At 33.2% G+C, this 12,321-nt stretch overlaps 1 protein-coding gene across 1 annotated transcript in view; it reads right to left on the bottom strand.

Moving 5' to 3' along the window:
- LOC143052179 (fibroblast growth factor receptor 2-like) overlaps window positions 1-5,038 on the bottom strand; it is a 30,713-nt gene extending 25,675 nt beyond the window's left edge. The window contains exons 1-2 of the mRNA XM_076225140.1: window positions 2,722-5,038; window positions 67-160 (exon numbers count right to left, since the gene is read on the bottom strand). The gene's annotated coding sequence lies outside the window, so the exon portion shown is untranslated. The remainder of the gene's footprint in view (window positions 1-66; window positions 161-2,721) is intronic.
- Window positions 5,039-12,321: the final 7,283 nt, after the last annotated feature.

Raw genomic sequence — 12,321 nt, 5'->3', positions numbered from 1 at the left:
TCCATGGGTTATAATTAATGTACATGAAATAAAAATCTCAGACATAAGAGATTTTATTTTACTTACACACAATTTTCCATTAGGATCCCCCCATGATGCAAACTGTCACATGTCAGTTCTTACCATGATGACCAAACCAATCACTCTGTTTTTCTCGATACTGTAACAAAAAAGAAAGATACATGTATAACAAAGGTATATGTTCCATACTCCAAGGTATATCTAAAAGTAAATGTCCATAAAAACTGTCAATACAAAATCCCACTATCATATCACTATTAGGTAAAAATACCATTTTTTTTTTAATCATTGTTAATGTTCCATTTTCTGTTCATCGTTCCAGAGTTTTATTTTTTTTACACTATCTACATGTATAGTATATAAATACAAATGGTGTTGTGATGTAAACAAATGACACCATAATGACATTTATGTGGTGAAAACAGATACTTTTGCAGTATAAGCTATTTATTTGTCTAGCAAATATGAATAATTGCATACAATTCACATTTTGTATCATAATCCTTCATGCTTAACAAATAAATTATATACATGTACGTAATCTGGCATATTTGACTGTAAACACTGAATTTGACTGAGAATGTGTATGTATGCATTGAAAGAAGTGAGCTCCTTCTTCATGTGTTCATCAGAAAAACCAGATGCTCCGCAGGGCGTAGCTTTATACGACCGCAGAGGTTGAACCCTGAACGGTTGGGGCAAGTATGGACACAACATTCAAGCTGGATTCAGCTCTAAATTTGGATTGTGATTAAATAGTTGACACATCATAGGTTTCTGACACAGAATGAATGTGTTCTAATGAACTTAAAATTTTTGTTTTCTCTTAGAGCAATTCACTATGCTGTTGAATATTAAACCTCTCAAAAAAATGTTTGAAGAAATTTTCTTTTTTATTTATGAAATTTCAAATGAGAAAAATTGAACCCAATTTTTTTAATCACATCCCCCTTTCCCTTATTCCAAAACTAATCTCAATTAAAATTTCTAATGGAGTTTGCAACAATAACTACTCATTTAAATACATCATAAAATATTAAGATGTAAAAAAACTGCTTGTTATCACTGAATGGTAAAGATTATTTTAATTTATCGGTTGGTAGTAAAAAGTGAATATACATTGTATATTGTATATAACAAAGATTTAAGTTGATTCTGGACAAAGAAAGATAACTCCAATTAAAAAAAAATCTTGCTATTGCACAATATTTTGCAATTAGATATTTCTTGCTTACTATTCTGGACAAAGAAAGATAACTCTAATTAAAAAAAAATTTGCTATTTCACAATATTGTGCAATTAGATATTTCTTGCCATTGCGCAATACTGTGCAATTGAAAAGACTTGCTATTGCACAATACTTAATATAATAATTTTAGATCCTGATTTGGACCAACTTGAAAACTGGGCCCATAATAAAAAATCTAAGTACATTTTTGGATTCAGCATATCAAAGAACCCCAAGATTTCAATTTTTGTTAAAATCAGACTAAGTTTAATTTTGGACCCTTTGGACTTTAGTGTAGACCAATTTGAAAACAGGACCAAAAATGAAGAATCTACATACACAGTTAGATTTGGTATATCAAAGAACCCCATTTATTCAATTTTTGATGAAATCAAACAAAGTTTAATTTTGGACCCCGATTTGGACCAACTTGAAAACTGGGCCAATAATCAAGAATCTAAGTACATTTTTAGATTCAGCATATCAAAGAACCTAACTGATTCATTTTTTGTCAAAATCAAACTAAGTTTAATTTTGGACCCTTTGGACCTTAATGTAGACCAATTTGAAAACGGGACCAAAAGTTAAGAATCTACATACACAGTCATGACAGTTAGATTCGGCATATCAAAGAACCCCAATTATTCAATTTTGATGAAATCAAACAAAGTTTAATTTTGGACCCTTTGGGCCCCTTATTCTGTTGGGACCAAAACTCCCAAAATCAATACCAACTTCCTTTTATGGTCATAAACCTTGTGTTTAAATTTCATAGATTTCTATTTACTTATACTAACGTTATGGTGCGAAAACCAAGAAAAATGCTTATTTGGGTCCCTTTTTGGCCCCTAATTCCTAAACTGTTGGGACCTAAACTACAAAAATCAATACCAACCTTCCTTTTGTATTCATTAACATTGTGTTTAAATTTCATTGATTTCTATCATGTCTATTTACTTAAACTAAAGTTATTGTGCGAAAACCAAGAATAATGCTTATTTGGGCCCTTTTTTGGCCCCTAATTCCTAAACTGTTGAAACCAAAACTCCCAAAATCAATCCCAACCGTTTTTTTGTGGTCATAAATCTTGTGTCAAAATTTCATAGATTTCTATTACCTTAAACTAAAGTTATAGTGCGAAAACCAAGAAAATGCTTATTTGGGCCCTTTTTGGCCCCTAATTCCTAAAATGTTGGGACCAAAACTCCCAAAATCAATACCAACCTTCCTTTTGTGGTCATAAACCTTGTGTTAAAATTTCATAGATTTCCATTCACTTTTACTAAAGTTAGAGTGCGAAAACTAAAAGTATTCGGACGACGACGCCGACGCCGACGCCGACGCCGCCGACGCCGCCGACGCCGCCGCCGCCGCCGACGCCAACGTGATAGCAATATACGACGAAAAATTTTTCAAATTTTGCGGTCGTATAAAAATCTAAATTTTATGCATTTGAATATATAGTTATATACCTTTTATGGCAGGAATTTCATTGCAAACTCCATGATTATTAAAATCTGCTGAGGCTTGAGGTCCTTTAGGATATCCAGTTGTGATTGGTCTTAGTTGATTGTTCAGACTATATGTCTCTTCCAGACATGCATCTGATCCATCGTTTGATACAGTTAATTTTCTCTCCTGAATCTTCACAGAACTGAGCACACTGTAACATTTTCAACATCTCGAATCAGCTGACACTGCTCATGATCACATGCTGAGTATAATTCTAGCCTTTTGGGGTAACTGAGAAGTCAAGTAATGCAATGGTCTGCACGTCTACTCTGAGATGCACAATGTACATGACGTAGTTTAAAATCAATTTTAAGGCACTGCTTTGCTGCAGAAAGCTTATTCTTACAAAACTTGGGCTGTTCATTTGACATACATGTGGATCCCTTATTATGAAGCTCATCAATCATCTCTTCAAGTCGTGTAAATGGGCGTATGACATTTGCGCCGATTTTGGAAATTTTCATTCTTTCATTTGCGCCGATTTCATTTTTTCATTTGCGCCGATTTTATATTTGCTCCTAATTAGATTTACAGTAAGTTAATACTTGTACATGTACTATACCATTGGTAATATCTGGTTATAAATGTTGTTCACTTATGTTTAATTAGTTAATTTTGATTCATATTGTTCTGGAACTTCGTTGTAACATGATGGACATATTGCACATTAAAACTAAGCCGAGGAGTCAATTCTTTAATCAGCGACGATCATACATACAGGAAGGTCAGTGTCCTAAAACATATCTTACTAATGAACCATACAATCGTCTAAATCCAGTCACCACGGATTCTGATAGTCTGACTATTATCAAAACACAAAACGAGCATAACCATGTGGCAGATGACCGAAAGTCAGAGGCTATGAACTACGGGTACGGTCAAGGAAAAAGTCTGGAGATGTTTCTTGTTGTCCTTCTTCCATCTCCCCGTGGTGAGCAGGGGACAACAGTTATATGTTATGATTGACAATTCATTTCATTTGTACAAGTGGCTAACCGAAGACGTCTATAATAATTAATGAAAAATAACATGACTTTGTTAGAGAGTTGTCTCATTGGCACTCATACGGTACCACATCTTCTTATATCTATTCACCTGTAATTTACCTGTAAAAAAATCGGCGCAAATGAAAAAAAAAATCGGCGCAAATGAAAGAAAAAATCGGCGCAAATGCAAAAAGTCGGTGTAAATGTGTCATTTTCATCTGCTGCAATATTGTCTAGACCTTGTAAACTTGTTCTTTTTGAAGCTGCATATGTTTGTAAGATTCTATACAAGGATGATTTTCTTAATGGAGTAAAGTCAGTATTTTCACAATAAGAAAGATATATATCATATATATATTAACCATCTGTGAAAGACATAATGTTCTGACTACATCTGGAATACTTAGACTTTTGCCACAGAGTCCAATTTCATATCTGGTGTTTCATATATTTAACTAACTGATTGAACAAAACAGGAGTCAGTTAAGAATGCCATAAAATGTTTTAATTTGACAGTGTTCATCCTTTGTCTGGGGTATTTTTCTTTGACCATGTCAACTAATCCTGTGGTTTCAATATCTAATATTTAGACTGATAATACATGTAGCTTGAAATGTTAGGTATGTATCTGTTTATATCTGACTTTGTGTATTTTTTGGACAGAACAGCCAGCAGTTGCTACTTTAATACATTGTTTTCAGTCTGTATGTTCATCTTAAATAATGTTAATATAAATCCTTCAGGTAATGAAGTTGTAATTCCAGAAGATAGTTTTGCTTTCTTTTAAATTCATCAGACTGGCCAGGTGCAATTCAAATATGTGTGATACTACTTCCTCAGTTTTTCGTGTATAGTATCTTTTGGTGCAGTCTGATGTACTATTCCAAGTTGTTTTAGTTGCAATTTTAAGGAACTCACAGTATTATTTGAGATCAGTGTCAAACAGTTATTAACATTACCAAGTTGATGATCAGTACATGTACTTCCCTGTGCCACAAAAATTCTGACGTCTGACTCCAATTTGATATCTGTGAATCTGTAATAGATCCCTGAAATAAAAGAATACAATTAACAGATATCTATGAACATGATACATTAATAATTCTTATAATAATATGATTTGCATATATCAATAAATACTTGAACGGGATTGGTCAATTTCATTATTCCCCCTTGGTTTACACTTCAATAAATATAAAAAAGAAGATGTGGTATGAATGCCAATGAGACAACTATCCACAAAAGACCAAAATGATACAGACATTAACAACTATAGGTCACTGTACGGCCTTCAACAATGATCAAAGCCCATACCGCATAGTCAGCTATAATAGGCCCGATAAGACAATGTAAAACAATTCAAACGAGAAAATGATACATTAATAATTCTTATAATAATATGATTTGCATATATCAATAAATACTTGAACAGGATTGGTCAATTTCATTATTCCCCCTTGGTTTACACTCCAATAAATATAAAAAAGAAGATGTGGTATGATTGCCAATGAGACAACTATCAACAAAAGACCAAAATGACACAGACATTAACAACTATAGGTCACTGTACGGCCTTCAACAATGATCAAAGCCCATACCCCATAGTCAGCTATAATAGGCCCTGATAAGACAATGTAAAACAATTCAAACGAGAAAACTAACGGTCTATTTATGTAAAACAAGAGGCTGTCACAACAACAGCAAACCAAATTTATTAACATTTATTTGTATCCTGCCAATATCACAAGAACCATAACTGATGAACGGTGAAAATGAAAATCGTCAATATCAAATTTGACCTCCATTTTGTCATCAGTATCAACATATTAAAATTTGAAAAGCTTAGGTTGAATGGTTCATGAGTAAATGCACGGACACAACTGGAAAAGCCATTTTTCAATCTTTCAAGAACCATAACTCCTGAACGGTAAAATTCAAAATCGTCATTATTGAACTTGACCTCCATTTTGTCATCAGTAACAACATATTAAAATTTGAGAAGCTTTGGTTGAACAGTTCATGTGTAAATGCACGGACACAACTGGAAATGCCATTTTTCAGTCTTTCAAGAACCATAACTCCTGAACGGCAAAAGTCAAAATCGTCATTATTGAACTTGACCTCCATTTTGTCATCAGTAACAACATATTAAAATTTGAAAAGCTTTGGTTGAACAGTTCATGGGTAAATGCACGGACACGACTGGAAAAGCCATTTTTCAATCTTTCAAGAACCATAACTCCTGAACGGTAAAAGTCAAAATCGTCATAATTAAACTTGACCTCCATTTTGTCATCAGTAACAACATATTAAAATTTGGGAAGCTTTGGTTGATAAGTTCATGCGTAAATGCACAGACACGACTGGAAAAGCCATTTTTCAATCTTTCAAGAACCATAACTCCTGAACGGTAAAAGTCAAAATCATCATTATTGGACTTGACCTTCATTTTGTTGTCTGTAACAACATATTAAAATTTGAAAAGCTTTGGTTGAACGGTTCATGAGTAAATGCACGGACAATATTTAGTTGCTGCCCGGCCGCCCGCCCAACCGGTTGCCCGCTGTACATCCCCAAATCAATAACCGACATTTTTGTCACAAAAATCCGGTTAAAAATGAACGAACAACAAATATGTAACACATAAACAAACGTAAAACCACTGAATTACAGGCTCCTGATTTCATGTTTCTGAAACCACTTTCATAAACTTCAGTGATCTATTCATGCGCAATACACATGCATAAAAGGATCCCAGGATTTTCATCAAATTGAGATTGAAAAACAAATAAACATAACAGTAGACTTTTTTCTATTTAATGCACATATAACAGAAAAAAACAAGAATGTGTCCATATATAGTACACGGATGCCCCACTCGCACTATCATTTTACATGTTCACTGGACCGTGAAATTGGGGTCAATACTTTAATTTGGCATTAAAATTGGAAAGATCATATAGTTAATATGTGTACTAAGTTTCAAGTTGATTGGACTTCAACTTCATCAAAAACTACCTTGACCAAAAACTTTAACCTGAGCTTCACACTATCTTCTTCTTTGTTCAGTGGACCAAGAAATTGGGGTCAATACTTTAATTTGACATTAAAATTAGAAAGATCATATCATAGGGAACATGTGTACTAAGTTACAAATTGATTGGACTTCAACTTCATCAAAAACTACCTCAACCAAAAACATTAACCTTAAGTCTTTCCACTTTTCTGTGGAAAGACTTATTGTTTTTGTTCTGATTATTATTATTATTAGGTCTTTCCACTTTTCTGTGGAAAGAACTATTGTATTTGTTCTGATTATTATTATTATTAAGTCTTTCCAATTTTCTGTGGAAAGACTTATTGTTTTTCTTCTGATTATTATTTTTTTTTTCCGCCACATTCTGAAATTTTTGTTTTCGCAATATGTCGCTTAGATATTTTGTATATTGTATCATATAGTTTATACAGTTTTAAATCTCACCCTGCTAAGACGAACAATTTTCTTTGTAAGAGTTATCTCCCTATTCACTGTTTATCATCTGTGTGCATCTCCTTCGTAACAAAAAAAGATATCGACAGAATTCTTTTTACAAATTGTTCGTTACATCCTCAGTAAATTTTGGCTAATTTGGATCGAAGCAATTCGATGAACTTTTATAGGAGTTATCTACCTTTACAAAATAAATTTGTCGGTATGTTTTTTTTAACTCATAAACAGTTAACCGTATAACCCTGGAATGTTTTAATTTGCGACTCCTAGGTCAGAACTAAGAAAATGAGGTCAAGGTCAAAGGTCAAGGTCAAGTTCTCAATTGTGACTTTTGCTTGTTTTTGCATTTTCTCTGACACTTTGAAAGATACATATAAAAGAACAAGTGCAAAATGTCTGCTTTATTGTAATGAAGATATGCTACATTTAGACTTATACAATTTAATGGCATCTTATAGGAGTTGGGTCCCCTGAAATGTCTTGATATGAGATTATTTCATTATAACTTCAACTAAGTTCATTTTAAAGGCATTTGACCTTGTACAAAAGGTTAGGTGACAAATGACCTTGAAAAATGACTACCGGAAGTGACCTTGAGAAAACCGGAAGTAGCCTTTTTTGCAATTTTCTCATATCAAAATACTCAGAATCCATGTATTTTGTCATATAGATACATAAACTGATTACTGAAGACTTCAAAAAACCGGAAGTGGCCAATTATCTCCCATTCTACATACAAAAGTAAATAGAAACTATATATTTTTGGAATCAGTGTGAAAGAAGCATTCATATGAGAACGGAAGTGACATTCATTTCACCGGAAGTAGCATATAATCTCCCTTACATCATTCAAAAGTATAATTAAACCATTATTTATTGCATTAGCATGAAGAAACTATCAAAATTTCTTTGTTGTGGAAAGACTTTCAATTGTTCTCTGAACAATTGGTTTTTAATTAGGTCTTTCCACTTTTCTGTGGAAAGAACTATTGTATTTGTTCTGATTATTATTTTTTTTTTTTTTTTTCCGCCAAATTTTGTTCTTGCGATTAATGTTTGTTTGCAATATGACGCTTAGATATTTCTCATATGGTATCGTATAGTTTATGTGCTTTTAAATTTCACCCTGCTAAGGCGCACCATTTTCTTTGTAAGAGTTATCTCCCTATTCACTGTTTATCATGTGTGTGCATCTCCTTCGTAACAAAAAAAGAAAGCGACAAAATTCCTTTTACAAATTGTTCGTTACATCCTCAGGAATTTTTGGCTAATTTGGATCGAAGCGATTCGATGAAATTTTATAGGAGTTATCTACCTTTACCAAATAAATTTGTCGGTATGCTTTTTTAACTCATAAACCGTTAACCGTATAACCCAGGAATGTTTTTATTTGAGGTCCCTGGGTCCTAACTTAGAAATATAGATCAAGGTCAAAGGTCAAGGTCATATTTTAGATTTTCATATGCCTTTGATTTCCCTATAATTCTTGAACGGTTATAGATACAGAAAATTTAAGCAGTGAAAATTGCTTAGTACTTCAAGGGGCAACTTTGTTACATTATGACTGTATTGGTTTTACCATAATGTAAGGGACATAACCCCCATTGATGGTTTATAAAAAGCCATTATTAGGCAAAACTCTTGAACAAAAGGTCCTTGGCCCATACGGTGTTTTGCAATGACATTGTAGAGCAATGACCTTGACGAAGGTCACAAGGTCAAAGGTCAAGGTCATGTACTTAGAGGCAAATTGTGTGTTTTTTGGCACTATTTAAAGAGTTTTATGTGTGTTTGAATTCCAACCAACCAACCAACCAACCAACCAACTAACCAACCAACCAATCAATCAATCAATCAATCAATGCATGAATGTTTCTGTCTCATGTGTTTAATCAAGATCTTTTTTGTTACTTTTTCGCTGTTTCAATTGCCCTATCTAACGTGTTTAATCAATCAATCAATCAATCAATCAATCAATCAACCAATCAATCAATCAATCAATCAATCAGTGCATGCAATTTTCTGTCTCATGTGTTTAATCAAGATCTTTTTTGTTTCTTTTTCGCTGTTTCAATTGACCCTATCCAACGTGTTTAATCAACCAACCAATTAACCAATCAATCAATCAATCAATATATCAACCAACCAACCAACCAATCAATCATTGTATATATGCTTCCGTTATGTGTGTTTAATACGGGGTGCAAGTTCTCATTTGGGTTTTTTCGCTTGTTTCAAGAAAAAAATCCACATGTACTCTGAAACTACAAGTCCAATCGACCTGAAAATTTGCAGGCAGCAGGGCATACATGTACTAAAGGTTCATAAAAAATTTTGGTGCAGATATCTCTCAAGACTTTTCCTAGAGAAACGAAATGGCAATGCCGTAAAAATCGCTTGCTAGGTCCGTAAATCTCAGTAACAAGAGTGCACACACTGAAATGTCTCGCCTTCTTTCATAATCATTGATATTATGTTGATAGTCCTAAGTATAAAGCTTGATTACAACTGTCACATAAACTTAACATTAACCAAGATAGCTAAACAAAGACTAATGAACCATGAAAATGAGGTCAAGGTCAGATGAACCATGCCAGGCAGACATGTACAGCTAACAAAGCTTCCAGACAACAAATATAGTTGACCTATTACTTATAGTTTAAGAAAAATAGACCAAAACACAAAAACTTAACACTGTGCAATGAACCGTGTAACTGAGGTCATGGTCAAATAAAACCTGCGGGACTGACATATAGATCATAATATATTTCCATACACCAAATATAGTTGACCTTTGGCATATAATATTAGATAAAAAGACCAAAACTTAAAAAATTAACTTTGACCACTGAACCATGAAAATGAGGTCGAGGTCAGATGGCATCTGCCCGCTAGACATGTACACCTTCCAAGCATTCCATACAACAAATATAGTAGACCTATTGCATAAAGTATGAGAAAAACAGACCAAAACACAAAAACTTAACTATAACCACTGAACCATGAAAATGAGGTCAAGGTCAGATGACACCTGCCAGTTGGACATGTACACCTTCCAGTCCTTCCATACACCAAATATACTAGCCCTATTACTTATAGTATCTGAGATATGGACTTAACCACCAAAACTTAACCTTGTTCACTGATCCATGAAATGAGGTCGAGGTCAAGTGAAAACTGTCTGACGGGCATGAGGACCTTGCAAGGTACGCACATACCAAATATAGTTATCCTATTACTTATAATAAGAGAGAATTCAACATTACAAAAATTTTGAACTTTTTTTTCAAGTGGTCACTGAACCATGAAAATGAGGTCAAGGACATTGGACATGTGAATGACGGAAACTTCGTAACATGAGGCATCTATATACAAAGTATGAAGCATCCAGGTCTTTCACCTTCTAAAATATAAAGCTTTTAAGCTTTTAATGTTATTAATTACAGTAATAACTAACAAACACAGTGAACAAAGCTAACAAAGTCATACCCTCTAAGCACTGTAAAAAGTGTGACAAATCAAGCCAACATAACAAAGAAGCAAAGTCGTGAGTTTTGTTAAGACGTAGCATATGGTTATTTATGCGCTCAATATCATTATGCAAGGAAAATTCTTTAATTTTTTTAAATGAAATCCATTTCAATGCTGGTTCAGAAACAAGATGCCTAAAAACTTCTGAAGATATAGTAGTCCAAATATGAGACATGAGAATGAACAGACAAACAGACCAACAAGTTAAACATACAATTACTATATACAGCTCCCTTAAAAAGGGAGGTATAATACCTACACTGTTAGTGAATTTTAAAATGGATATCCCCAAAACCATAAATAATATTATCTTCACTCGGACAGTAAGAACAAGATAACGTTTCTTTGTTTACACCGTCAAGTAGTGTTCAACAACTGTATCTATATAGATTCCTACACTGCATCAAGTGTATTACGATATTTCTCCACTCGAGACAGTTAAATTTTATTATTTAAAGCACGAGGCTTAAAATTTAACTGTCTCAAGTGGAGAAATATCGTAATACACGAGTTATAGTGTCGGAATCTGTTTCTCTAATGATTTTTATCCTTCTTTTTCAAAGATTTTCAGAAACTTGTGTTCTTTATATGCGACGTCATCAGGCATTGCCGCCTTTTTTCATGGCGTCACAATAGGACAATTCAGAAGAAAAAAAAACCATTTAGATGTCATAATCAAATTTCGACTAATCATTTGCCGAGAACAGATTTTTCACTAGTGAGGAGAAATATTTTTCTCACACCGGTCAGGAAATGTGAAAATAGCACAAAAATTAGAGAAAGTATCATCAATGTCTGTGCATAGATGTTAAAGAGGAGTTACACTTACAAGAGACAATTACCATAAAAAGCTCAGTATGATAAGTCCCCATTCCCTTTTTGCAACAGGAATTCAGAAAAACCTTTTTGTCACTCAGTGAAATTCTTCAACTTTCAAGATCATGGTCGTTTAAAATGTTTATAGTTCAAAATGTTGAAAAGGATTCTAGAACATTGTTATGACTGTACAGATGCTAAATAAACACAAAATAAAAAAATAAAAAATATTGGAAAGTTTTTGTGTAAATTGTAAACAATTTCATTGTAAGTATGTAAAACATGTAGAAATCCGATCCATAATAAATATTGGGGAAAAAATACAACTTGATATTAGGTGTTAGCTTTTAGTAAATTACTGTTAAATTTATTCATGGCTTGAACGTGTGATGACCGTAGCCAAATTATCCGCCAGCAGCTGTCTGAAACACCAAATCCAATAAATAACTTCTTACGTAAAAATGTAGTTTATACATCATTATGCAATGCTATGAATAGAAATAAGAAATGTCTAATGAATTATATTACATTTTGATATTTATTAGTAAATATTTTTAATTGAATATTAGTATGGAACAGATAATCATTAAAGAATTTGAAAAGAAATAAAGGTGCCCTCTACTCTTTCAGAACATTTCGCAAAGTAAGCAAACATCACAAAATTCTTGCCTTAAGTACTTCAAAATTTGCACTGCTGCCCAGCAATTTGAGATTTGCAGTAAGACTATTGATTTTGC

The sequence above is a fragment of the Mytilus galloprovincialis genome, chromosome 11, assembly GCF_965363235.1.
Source record: "Mytilus galloprovincialis chromosome 11, xbMytGall1.hap1.1, whole genome shotgun sequence".
In the NCBI taxonomy this organism is placed as follows: Eukaryota; Metazoa; Mollusca; class Bivalvia; order Mytilida; family Mytilidae; genus Mytilus; species Mytilus galloprovincialis.
This window is presented reverse-complemented; position numbering and strand designations above follow the sequence as displayed.